Raw genomic sequence first — 14,439 nt, 5'->3', positions numbered from 1 at the left:
TGAAAGCATTTTAAACTTTCCTATAAGCAGACTTGACCGCTTTATTGCGGGCAAGTTCATTGAGGAATAATTTACATAAAAAGTTAATACTTTCTTAGCACTTAATGTTAGAGTATTTTCCTTACTCTAAAAGGTTCCCTTGTGCTCCATTATAGCCAGTTCTTCTGCTAATCCCAGCCTTTGTCAGCCACTAAACTCTGTAACTTTGCCTTTTCTAGAATGACACAGAAGTGGAATCACATCATATGTAAATTTTTGTGTCTAGTTTCTTCTCCTGGCATAATGCTTTTAAGTCTTCATGTTGTTGACTATATCACTAGCATATATTCTTTGTTAACATTGTATGAATGCCCCCAAATTTATGTATCTGTCCTGCAACTGAATTTTCTGAGGTTTTTAGATTCGAGGAGAAAAAAGATGTTTCTGATATAACTAGGTGATATAATATGCAGCAGGATTGTCAGTTAAATTTTCTCTTTCTGATATTTTCCTTTTTCACATCACTTTTCTTTTACTAAAAAAATTATCTATTAATATACATTTTAAGAAGTGACTCATTACTTATAATTTCTTTAACAAAAGAGGACACAGTTTTAAAAAATTTTTAAAAATTTACAAAACTTCAAATTCATCTATGTAATAAAAATACTAATTCTAAAAAATTTAAAGCAGGAAACTTCAAAGATGTCATGATTTTGTAAGATTAATGTAATTCATAGGATTAAAATTGCATAATATGATAACTTTTAGAGTTTGTAGATATACATGACAGTAGAGTCCATTTTGATATAATTATATAAGCATGATATATTCTTATTAGGATCACTGTCTTGTGGATGTACACAATGGTGAGATTACCATGGTTTATTCATATATGTGCATAGGAAATTATGTAAGATTCATTCCACTGACTTTGCTTTTCCTATTTCCCCCTCCCTTCCCTTCATTTCCTTTTGTCTAATCCACTTTATTTCTACTTTTCCTCTCCCTGGCCCCATTATTGTAGATTAGCTCATATCATAATTTAATTAAAAATTATTTGAAAATAACTAAAGGTTAATTTTATATGTAGTTGTTTTAGTTAGCTTTTGAGCCAATGTGACCAAAACACCCTCAACAACTTAGAGGTAACTATTTTACTTCTCAATATTCCATTATTAACACAGGAGCTTTGGGGGAGCACCTCATATTAAAACCATAACAGTAGTTCTCTTTAATAGAAAAAAGATTTCCCTGAATCATTTCATCAAATCATTGTGACAGATATCAATACAGAAATTTAGTTATAAGAAAATTATGCTATTTCCATCTTTTATTAGTCATGATAATAATAAAAGCAGAGCTCTAAATTCCACTACTTTCTAGAAAATTAAACCTTTACCTTCCATGGCAGAGAGGAAAAATATGACATTTGAAAGCAACTTAAGAAAAATGACACCATGTGCAACCACCAAGATAAATTTTTTAACAACTCATAAGTAGGAGAAATGGAGAATAATTTATCAAATATTACCAAAATATATAATGGAAGAAAGTAGCTTTTACTTAAATTTATAAAGGCTTTTGATGTATTATTTAATAAAATTTTACTGGGAATAAATTTTTATTTTTATATCAAGATAAAATGATAAATATTAATTAATTGAACAAGAGTATATGTCACACTAGCAATATTTTATCCAGTGATCTTTAAATTCTGTCAAAAAATTTCTGGGAGAGAAATGAATGAATAATTTAGTCCAATATTAAAATGAAATAAACAGCTTGTTAATGAAGCCAGTATACATCTAGGCAAAGAAAACAACAACAAAAACAAACAAACAAAACGTTTTAAATAGAAAAAAATATTTTAACAATTCTTCTGTATTTTTTCTTGTTTCAAATTTTGCCCTGCGGTTCTTCTATTTCCAATAGATTATTAGGCTCCTTACTAACAAGATCTTATTCCATTTCATCAGGAAATTCTCTGAGTCAATTTTTAGTTGCTCTTCCACTCAATGTCCATGGCATCTTTTTAAGATCCCCAGAGATCTAGCTTTTATACCTTTCAGCTAACAGATAATAAAACAGACATAATAAAAAGATAGTTTCCCAGAACAAGAGATGTTTATGTATTTACAGACTAAAGGAAAGTCACACATAAAGCAATAATGTCAAAAAATTATGATGAGAGAAATATATGATTTGTTGGCATAAAGTGAGAAATATTAGAGGACTAGTTTTATTCCGTTTGCTCATTGCTTTACTTAAAAATAATGGGGATTAAAAAAAAAGCAAAAACTAAAAACACCCCAAAAATCCCCAAACAAAAAATCCTTTATAAACACATGGAGACAGGATACCAAGACGCAGTAATGAGTCCATTTAAAATCCGTGAGTGAAAAGTGAATCCTGGGTACTTAAAAATGATGTAAAGAGGAGGTTGAGGGAAAATATAAAGGGAAACCTCATATCTGTTCCAACTATCTTTATTTAAGTGACAATTTTGATAATGATCCACTAGGGTAGAGAGAGATATTGTTTAGTTCAGCAGTTTTCACTGTAATTGTCATGAAATCAAACATCAGCTCTTTCCTTATCAGATCAGCATATTACCAAGATAAATTATTATTTTAAAAATATGTTTATCTTTAGTTGTTGGTGGACACAATACTTTTATTTTATTTTTATGTGCTGCTGAGGATCGAACCCAGTGCCACAAGCATGCCAGGCGAGTGTTCTACCACTGAGCCCTAGCCCCAGCCCCAGCCCCAGCTCTAAGATAAATTATTTTTGCAGCCATAGACAGTATCTTTTGATCATAATTTCCATAAAAATATTACTTTGATGTTGTGCATTGGCTAACTGGCAACAATACCAATAGAAAATTACTTAATATCAAGGTCATGAGAGATTAAACGTTGTTTCTTAAGCAATAATTTGAGAAGATAGTTTTTGCTGAGAGTCCATTTGCAGTGTGAAGGCCAACATATCTCAGAATCATCAATTGGTCTGAAACACTGTCCAAAATGTGTTCAAGCTGTTGTCAGAATGTGGGTCCTCACCGTTTAAGCAGAAAAAACGTCTTCAGAGCAACTAAAGGAAGACTGTTGAGATAGTTGCTCTCAAACTCCTAAGGGCTTCTTCTGCCTTCCAAACTAGGATAGGCTGGAAGTCTGTTTGAAAATCTATTCATCCAAAATTATTTATGTGATACATAGGGTAAGCAGTTGGGGAAAAAAAAGTAAAGGGGACAGAAATGTTTCTTTCTCTCTTGGAACTCACAAAAAATGTCACAAGTGATATATGCTAGGAAGGAAATACAGAAGAGTAATGTGATAATGACTACTGAGTTTAGTGGGCAGTGGGATTATTGAGGAGAATAATCAAAGATCCTGTGGCATTTGAACTGGAAACCGAACAATGAATGAAGAATTGACAGCCATGAGAACTGAGACTGACACATCTCAGCAGAGGGAAAAGAAAGAGCCTCCTTGACAAGTTACTTAATCCCTTAGGACCTCACTTTGTAGTATCTGAAGAGAGGGAGCAATGCATATCGGTATCACATATCTGTAAGGACAGGGTTGCTACAAAAATGTAGAGCCTGTAGTGTCAACTCTGTCCCCTTATCGTGACTGTTATCTTCTATACCAATTCCTTACTTCTGATGCGGAAACCTTACCCCTCCCTGATACTCACTCAAAGAGTTAGGATCACATATCTGTTTGAAGAAAAGTTTGGGGAAAAAAAAAGAATTAGGAAAATAATGTATGCATTCCACAAATTTCAAAGAAGGCATTCTATTTTTTTCAAATAAAATAAACCAGGATTATGCCTACAAAATGGAGGTCCTAAGCATGAGTCCTCTCATGGAGCATGTGATTTAACAGCCTCAGAAAAGAGGATATGCAAAAGATAAACCCCAACTCTCTTCTAGCTCAGTGCTTTCCAAATGGTCATCACACAATTTTATTAGGTTAAAAAAATACAGACCATTTTTTCCTGTTGTTTTTTGTTTCTCAAAAAAAAATGAACATCCCCCAACACACACACACACACACACACACACACACACACGGACAATCCTCATTCCCTTTTCTTAAAGGACATGCTACACAGAGACAAAACAGAGAAGAAAAAACAAGGCAGAGCATAGTACTATGGGATCATGGTGGGAAGGAGAAGGATCATTTGCTTTCACATTTTCTTACTTCCAACTTCTCTCCCTTTTCCCTGCCAGAGTGAGGGCTAGAGTAAAACTACTGAGTATCTGTGGTCTGCAATTTTATGCACCAATACAAAATAGAGGAGTTGATTTCCTTACCCAACTGGCAAATGAAATAAAAGATGGAGAAAAGGAAAGTGCAAGGAAGCCAGGTATTAGGATACAAAAAGCCTTTAATAGATAAATTGAACAATATAGTAGAAGCCAATAAAATAGAAAACTAGTTGTGAAGAAAATTGACAAAGATACATATTCCAATAGAAGAAGCATGCATTCTGCAAGCATAATTATTTGGGCTTTAAAATAGACTCTGCAACTAAACACATTAAAATAACAGTTAATTAAAAAAAATAAAATAGGGCTGGGGATGTGGCTCAAGCGGTAGCGCGCTCGTCTGGCGTGCGTGCGGCCCGGGTTAGATCCTCAGCACCACATACCAACAAAGATGTTGTGTCCGCCAATAACTAAAAAAAAAATAAATATTAAAAAAAATTCTCTCTCTCTCTCTCCCCCTCTATCACTTTCTCTTTAAAAAAAATAAAATAAATAAAATAACAGTTAATAAAATGCAGTTTTGAGAGGTTCTAAGTGAGAAACTCATTTCCCTTTGAATGAGTCTGTATTTTTAAAAGAGTTTGTTCAGTAGGGATGACAGGTGAATCAGAATTTTTTTTTCTTCAGTAGGACTTACACAGACTCTTACAAAAGAAAAAAAAAATACATGATAATTCTTATGAAACATTCACTAATTACCATTGGTTGGAAAGATATGTTTGTTAAATTCCAGTTGGACTCATTCTGGTTTCCTCATGTGTTGATTTTCAGGAACAGACAGCTTGTGACATTAACAAGGCCTCTATTTCCCAAGAACTGTTGGGAAACATTAGTGACTCATATTTGAGAGTAAACAAAAGAATCAAGAAAAGCTATTTCACAACTATAAGTGTATAATATCACAGAGCTCTTTCCCATAGAAACTTGTAAAACATAAAGAAAAAGAAAATGGTCTTTGCACAAAAGTAATAAAGAGGAAAGTAGGAAAAGAAAGTGAGGAAACTTTAAAATTAGGAACATTTTGATTTCAAAGAAAGTCATCAGGAGTGTATGTAGAATTTTTTTTTGTAATGCTTTGCTTTGTCTTTTCCTTTCAGCCATTTGGCCTTTTTGTGTTAAGTATTGGAAAATGGCCAGTGGCCATATTGATTTAGCCAAAGTACTATTAGCTGAGAGATTTCAGTTCTCAGCAATTACACAGAGTGATCTTTTTATATCTCATTAGGTTTACCTCTGTATCAAAAATTATACAGTAATCTTTTAGTTCAGTGTAGCATATTTGAACTGAGAGGTTCAAAGTTAAAGATTTTTCTGATAAAATGCTACATATTAGGTTTAAAAAGCCTTATTTGCAATTCTATCTTTTTAATTTTGAAATAATGTGAATATACAGAAAAATTGCAAGTATAGTAAAAGTAACTCCCCAATATTCTTTACCCAGATTCCCCCATTATTAATGTTGTACCACATTTGTTTCATCACCCTCTCTTTCTCTCTTTGTATATGTAGTCTTTCTTCTAACAGAATGCTTTATTACCTCCAGAAGCTCCAGTCTGTCCTCAAAAGCAAAGAGGCTTTATACATGATCGCCATATAGCCTTTCCATTCAGAAAATTTATGTTGATAGCAACACTACTATCCAGCTCCTAGATGCAACTCAAAGTTTGTTACATTTCTTTACAATACCTCATTAACCTTTCTAGTTCTTAAGAATATAGGCTGCATATAGCTGCCACGGCTCATTGGACTCCTTCAAGATCATCACTCATTCCCTATTTCTCATTTCTATGGAAATTCTAAAGAGTACAGGGCACTCACACTGTAAGTTGACCCTCAATATATGTCTGTCTGATGTTTTCACATGAGTAGACACAAGGCATACAATCTTGGCATTACATTGGAGAGCACACTTAATATCCATAATCTGCTTATATAAGATCTACATTTACATATTGATGCTTGTTTACATAAATACACACAATTATATGCCTATAACTCTTTCAATATCTGTTTATGGATAAAAGTTTCACAGGCCTGAGATTTATTTTTTTTTATTTTTTTTTATTGGTTGTTCACAACATTACAAAGCTCTTGACATATCATATTACATACATTAGATTGAAGTGGGTTATGAACCCCCAATTTTACCCCAAATGTAGATTGCAGAATCACGTCGGTTACACATCCACAATTTTACATAATACCCTAATAGTAACTGTTGTATTCTGCTACCTTTCCTATCCCCCCTCCCCTCCCCTCCCAACTTCTCTCTCTACCCCATCTACTGTAATTCATTTCTCTTTGTTTATTTTCCCATTCCCCTCACAACCTCTTATATGTAATTTTGTTTAGCAATAAGGGTCTCCCTTCATTTCCATGCAATTTCCCTTTTTTCTCCCTTTCCCTCTCATCTCCAGTCTCTGTTTAATGTTAATCTTTTCTTCCTACTCTTCCTCCCTGCTCTGTTCATAGTTGCTCTCATTATATCAAAGAAGACATTTGGTATTTGTTTTTTAGGGTTTAGCTAGCTTCACTAAGCATAATCTGCTCTAGTGCCATCCGTTTCCCTGAAAATTCTATGATTTTGTCATTTTTTATTGCTGCATAGTACTCCATTGTGTATAGATGCCACATTTTTTTTATCCATTCATCTATCGAAGGGCATCTGGGTTGGTTCCACAGTCTAGCTATTGTGAATTGTGCTGCTATGAACATCGATGTGGCAGTGTCCCTGTAGCATGCTCTTTAAGGTCTTTAGGGAATAGTCCGAGAAGGGCAATAGCAGGGTCAAATGGTGGTTCCATTCCCAGCTTTCCCAGGAATCTCCAAACTGCTTTCCAAATTGGCCGCACCAATTTGCAGTCCCACCAGCAATGTACAAGTGTACCCTTTTCTCCACATCCTCAAGGCCTGAGATTTATAGGGTTAAAAATCTTAGTTCTTAAACGAGGTCACATAAGAGTTCCATGAGATTAGATATAGTGGCTCTCCTCACACTTTGGGCTCTTTGTGCCAAGGGATCAGTGGACAGAAGCAAGAATCGCCAGGCTGGCAAAGATAATTAATTCTGATCACCAGGAGGAAGCAGGTATTCTGTTCCTCCAGGAGAACAGGAAGTGAGTTTTGGCATTAGTAATAAACATTTGGACATCTCTTGGTACTCTTTGTTCAACTTTGAAGTTTAATGGAAAAGTTAGGATTTGGGGGACAGGACAAGGACTCAGATCTCAGCAAAGACGGCTCAATTATTCCACCAAGTCAGTCACCTGGAACAGCAAAACATTAAAAGTGAAGGAAATTTAAAATGGATTATAAAAAGAGAAGAAAAGTATTAGTTGTATCACCAAGAGCGGCAGTTGCAGGGATTATTGTTTATGTCACTGACCTCTCTTTTAGACATTTCCCCAAGAAAAGAGTCCTGCCAGAATCCTGCTGCTTCTCAGAGAACGTACATAAAGAAGTCAATGAACTGGAGTGAGCACCCTGTTGTGCCACTCAAATCCCTGTTTCTGCGAGTGCTGCCTACTGATAGTATTCCTGTTAGTTCTTCCTAAGAGTTACCTGTGACTGGAAAGAGCTGCTTTGCCCAAGCTCTTGGCCCCCTTATTAGAAAAAACCTGCATATAACAACTAACCAGTGAAGGTGTATAGAGGTCCAGTCCCTTCTGTCAAACTGAGGTCAAATATGAAGGGATACCCAAGTTTCCAGTCTTTTGTGGAATTTGTGAATTCCCAGTTTCTTCCTTTGCCTAATTCTGATTCCTTCCTTTCTCATAGCTGTTAATCCTGAGAGCAATCCTTAACAATTATCCAGGACCTTAGGGTCTACTTCCTATGGAATCTGCCAGGCAGCAGTTAGTTTATGAATGAGTTAACAATTTGTGTTTTCCCTTACTGCTTCCCAAGGAATCCAATTGTTTAGTTTACCTTGTCCCAGGAAGGGTTTTATTACTGGGATAAAAGCAGGAATCACCTGTAGTTACTTTGCTCTATGGCTTTTGTTTTCTATGGTCTGCTTTCCTGTGAGGTTAATACTAGTTGGGAAAATAGGGGTGGAGGCAAACAAACAAACAACAAACAAAAATGTACCCTAAGACTGAGACTGCAGTTCTTCAAAGCACTGGAGACCCTCAGTTCACTACCCTGTAGTTCACTGCCTCTGGTGGTAGAGGAAAGGAGCATCGATGGTCTACAAATCTGAAGCCATTCCACGTGATGGCTCTGACTCCTGGTAGGAATTTCTAGGAGAACAAAGAGAGTCCGAGGGCAAGCATCTAAATTCCTAGTCACCATGTATTCCAAGGTCCAAAGTGTATGGAAATAAATAAATAAAAGGCTGTATAACATCAAGTGTTCCTTCAGGCGTGGTTTCCAAATGTCCTGTCAGTTACTAGCATGTGAGGAAAGTGGATTAAAGGTCCTAGCTGAAGCTTGTGAGCTATGTAAGGAGGCCTTAATAACGACTAAAACTGAACTGAATTGAAGGGTGTTTGAGTCATACTGAATTTTATTTAAAGAAAATAAATAAGATATTCCTCCTAACTCGCTCCACTTTTCCACTTATAGATGTCAGAGATGTCAGGCTACAATAAATAATATTAATAATTATCATTAAGAACTGATATTAATCATCATAACATCATCTATATGGTACTTTAAATTTTCTTAGAACTCATGAGTAACACATTAATTCACACATTTATCATTAGACAAAAAAGGGGACTGTGTACATTCTTTTGTGCCACTCATTTAATATTCAAGAAGATACGAGATTTATTGTAAGAATCAAGAACAGAAACAAAAAGTGCTAAGGCAATTGATAACAGTTTTTTAGGTATTATGACCATGTTATTCTCAAAAACTTAGGTTATGGAATGATACATACATTTTTGTTCATATTATATTGGATATTTATGTAAAAGAATTGAAACAATTTTCCTCTAACATCCTTTCCAATTTCAAGAGTCTATGATTTCTTGTTTATTTTGGTTCAGAAATTGAGTAGAAAAACAATTCACCTGGTTTGGAATCTATTTCAAAGAAAAGAGACCAATGTCAGAAATGTTCTAATGTATGTGAAATAAATATAGGAAAATGGAAACATGTCAATTGTAGATGTGTAGTTATAACATTGACAATGAGAGGTGTTTTACTTCTAATTTTCTTAATGTGAAAATGGTTATTATGATTCAACTAAAAGTTAATTAAAATATTGCTAGATGGCCTGATACTTCTAATCACTGGTCTCATTCCACCTGTGCTTGTAGCAGAACAGTTAATGGGTCATCTACATCCCGTTGGACCTTGCTATTTCAACACAAGCAAGACTGACTTCCAAATACCAGCTTCTTCATCTCTTTATCTGCAGAAACCCAGCAGTGGTCTAAGTCTTTCTTTTGAATATAGGGTGCCTATGTGCATTATCTTAGCTTGAATTCAACTGAGACAGGATCTGAGTTTTGTTTCTCTGTTTGGTGGGGAGAGGGAGTGGTCCTAGAAAGTATGGTGAAGGAGTAGGACAGGGAAAAGAAAAGAACTTGTAACATAGGATGAATGAGGGGGCAATGAACTCATGGATAATCCAATTTCCTTGTAGACTATCCAATTAACTATGCATGTTGAAAACATCTCAGAATTGTCTCTTTTTTTTTTTTTAAAGAGAGAGTGTGAGAGAGGGGAGAGAGAGAGAGAGAGAGAGAGAAAGAATTTTTTAATATTTATTTTTTAGTTATCGGCAGACACAACATCTTTGTTGGTATGTGGTGCTGAGGATCGAACCCGGGCCGCACGCATGCCAGGCGAGCGCGCTACCGCTTGAGCCACATCCCCAGCCCCTCAGAATTGTCTCTTAAAAGGTTAGAAACTTTATTTTAACTAGTCTCAACTTCTCTTTTTGGAGGTTGCTTTTTTAAAAAAATTATTTTTAATTTATTTTTTTTAGTTATGGATGGACACAATATTTTTATTTTGTTTATTTATTTTTATGTGCTGCTGTTGATCGAACCCAATGCCTCACATGTGAGGGGCAAGCGCTCTGCCACTGAGCCACGACCTCAGCCCATGAGGTTGCTTCTTAAGTGAGTTAATTTATCAACATTACTGGCCATCCTGCTTTGATGGTGAACAATCTGGCCGAAGCTCTCAGGCTGAGAAACTCAGTTGCTTTAGGTAGGAAGCTAATATCACTGATATATAGGCAATCGGTCACCAGAGCCAAGGGTGAACTCTGAGACAGGCAAATGGTATTGAATGAAGAATTGAGCATGTTTGCTAATGATATGTTACATCTGATACTAAATTTTTAGATGCCTTGAGCATGTAATTTACTTATCACAATTTATGTGTCTTTATGAGGAAACCAAGAAACTCACTGTGTACTCATTTGAGGCATCAGAGATTATTACATGGAGAAAATTTTAAGTAATCCTGATGTGGGGATTTAAATGTCTATGCCTGTGCTACCAGAGGAAAATGCAGGACATAAGTACCCTATTTGATTTAGTAGATTGAACTGTTCAAGAATTGAAATATGGTAGTCTGATAATAGGACAATGTGCTTTTATTCTCATGAAATTTTTGTTCTCACAAGTTGTACATAGATCTGAATATGAGATCATCTCATGCTGAGCAAAAAAGAACAGTCAATAAAGAAACATTTTCAAGTTTTTGTATCAGCCAGTCTATCTTAATATGATCAAAGGATATTTTGGTAAATAGATGGTAAGAGTTTTAATAAAAATTTTAGCATTAAATGTTCTATGATTTAAAATACCACGTGTCTAAAACATTCTATATCCTCTTCCATTTATTTAAAAATACTACTCAAATTTTTAATCCTGTTATTTGCATACAGTAAAATATATCCTATGTGTTTGTTTGATTTTAGTAAGGGTGTTTTATGACTGAGCTACATCCTTGGTGATATTTATGTTTTATTTTGAGACAGGGTCTAAATTACCCAGGTTGGCCTCAAACTTGAAATCCTCCTGCCTCAGCCTCCTGAGTAGCTGGAATTATTAGTGTGTGCCACTGCTTCCAGAAAATTACTCTTTTTAGTTTACATACTTTGGGTTTTGACAAATATAGAATATATATAAGAATCAAGATATTATTATATCCTTACCCAAACCTTTAAATTTTTAGAATAGCGAGGATAAATAAGACCCTTGACTACTGTACTCAACCCAGTTCCTTTTACTGTCCACAGGAAACATCTCAGTTTGGAAAATATACTTCAAGATCTTTTATGCATATGCAACTATTTGAGTTCTTATCAGTGATCCAACATTAACTTAAATATACATACAAGGATTAACACTGAATATACATGAATACTTGTTATGCTGAAATCTGTGCTTTTATTTTTTTTTAAATACTTTGGATAAATGTTCTTGTTTTGACAGTATATTCTTATATTTTAATTGTATATGTTATCCTGGGAGCATTGTATTGGTGCTGTAGTTTGGACCTTTTTTTCCCCACTAGCATGAGTAATAATTATTGTAATAATTTTATAAAGGATATTGCATATGTCCTGAGCAATACAATACATAGAATGGATATAACTCCTGAAATCTATAATAAGGATATAATTCTATAAATTACAAAAGGTGTATGAAAGCATCATATTAATTGTTTCTGGTAATAAAGTATGCTTATTACATGCAAAGAGGCAGCAAAAGAAGTTGCTTAAAATCTCATTACTGGGGCTGGGGTTGTGGATTAGTGGTAGAGCACTTGCCTAGCAAGTGCGAGGCCCTGTCCAACTACAACAACACACACAAAAAAAGAAATTTAAAAAATCTCATTACTTATGGATAATGTTTTAGAATAGTAGTAATAAATAGTAAGAAAGTTTACAAATTACTATAGTGGTCCCCCAAATTAAATTTTCTTTGTAGCTACCACTGTGCACTGAGCTAATATTTATAGTGCCTTGTCTCTGGGTAACCCAGAAGCTCCCTTTGACTAAATGAGAATGGGTGACTTTTAGTTCGGCATGCCTGTCATTTCATTGTTCAAGACGGACTCTTTCCAAAACTTGGGATGTAATAATATGTCATTTTTGCTAAAGAAGTAAGTTTCCTCCAGACTATTTTTAAAGAAGAAAGAGATACAGAGTTTCAGTATTCAGAAAGGTGAAATAGAATGGAAGGAAATCATCAGAGGAATAAATGATGGTGGATATATATATTTCCAATAAAAGTAGAGGTGTTCATAGTGATGTGAATAAATCCTTAAGGTGAGTATCAGAAAAATAGTCAATTTAATGTTATTTATACTTACAATAATGGATGGAAGGTAGCCTGTAGTATTAAAATATATGAAATATGACTTTACATATTGAACAGGGCCATTAGGACAGAAGGAAAATCAATATGTATATATCTTTGTTTCACAGTTTAAAGGAAGGAATTAAAGTCAATACAAATTTTGTCAATAACTTGTTCCTGTCAAGCACAAGGACAGGCACCAGAAGTAATAACTTACAAAAATACACTTTCAATATATTTTTCATAAATTTACTAACTATGCTAACTCCATATTTGGTTTTAAGACTTGAAAAGGCCTCTATACAGGATAAAGCACATGTGAGTGAATCATATTTTATATTAAGAAATTTTTTCAATGGGATAATGGTGTCATGGTTATATATTTCTTAAAGATCCTTCCTCTTTTAGGAATGAGGTACTATAATATTTTTATTTTCTTTAAAATAATCTTATTTTTGAAGAGTATTTGTGATGATGTAGATAAAAAAGTTTAGACAAGGGTAGAATATTATTAAGCAGAATAATAAGTACAAGAAACTTCTATTTTCATATGTATTTGAAAATTTCTATAATAAATTTTTTTAATTTAATTTTTTATTTATCTTTTTTTATTATTGTTGGTTGTTCAAAGCATTACATAGTTCTTGACATATCATATTTCACACTTTGATTCAAGTGGGTTATGAACTCCCATTTTTACCCCGCATACAGATTGCAGAATCACATCAGTTACACTTCCATTGATTTACATATTGCCATTCTAGTGTCTGTTGTATTCTGCTGCCTTTCCTATCCTCTACTATCCCCCCTCCCCTCCCCTCCCCTCCCCTCTTCTCTCTCTACCCCATCTACTGTAATTCATTTCTCCCCCTTGTATTATTTTTCCCTTTCCCCTCACTTCCTCTTGTATGTAATTTTGTAAATAGCATGTGATATAAATCCACAAATACTGAGGGAAGGAATTTCAATTATATACCATGTAAAAAAGTGACCTTTATTGTCTCATCATGAATTCCTTCTAATTCAGATTCTTTAGGTTGAATCCCGAACTCTACCACATAGAACTGTGTTATAGTGTTTTATTCAGTAGCTGTGTTATATTAATGGGCCTATTAACCATTTTGTGCCTTTGGTTTTTCTCATACAGAAAAGTCAGTATAAGGTTGTTATGAAGATTAAATCAATTGGTAACACTGCTCATCCTCAAGACTGCTTGTAATGCACGCAAGATGACCAGATTAAATCTCTTATTTTTCTTTTTTTTTTTTTAAAGAGAGAGTGAGAGAGGAGAGAGAGAGAGAGAGAGAGAGAGAGAGAGAGAGAGAGAGAGAATTTTAATATTTATTTTTTAGTTCTCGGCGGACACAACATCTTTGTTGGTATGTGGTGTTGAGGATCGAACCCGGGCCGCACGCATGCCAGGCGAGCGCGCTACCGCTCGAGCCACATCCCCAGCCCAAATCTCTTATTTTTCATTAAAAAAATGGAGGCTCGGAAAAGTGGGGATGTGAGACACCACAAAGTAGAGATGGACAGCAGTCCCTTCATTTACATTTGGGAAAGCTTTGTGAGAATGGTACACTCAGATCCATAGGACCACATGCTTCATCTTCAGAAGCAGTGCATAAGCGCCCTGAGCTCCCTCAGAGGAGCGTCTTCTTATAGTGGTGCAAAGCTTGGGCAAGGTGGTCTACAGAAAGGATCGAAGGCCACAAGCTACTTGGGGATCTGATAAGGGTTATGAACCTTCTTGCCAGGAGAGAAGTTGGTGCTCATGTTTTACATAAAAGCCAGAGTCTAAAGACCCTCTGAAACAAATACAGACAATGGAGCCCATGGGTACCACCAGGCAAGAACACCTAAGCTAGATAGGATGAAGGTTCCTCCAAATCTTGACATCCTTTA

This window comes from Spermophilus citellus (genome assembly GCF_964194105.1).
Source record: "Spermophilus citellus genome assembly, chromosome: 16".
Taxonomy (NCBI): Eukaryota; Metazoa; Chordata; class Mammalia; order Rodentia; family Sciuridae; genus Spermophilus; species Spermophilus citellus.
The sequence above is the reverse complement of the archived record's forward strand: the minus strand, read 5'-3'. Positions refer to the sequence as shown.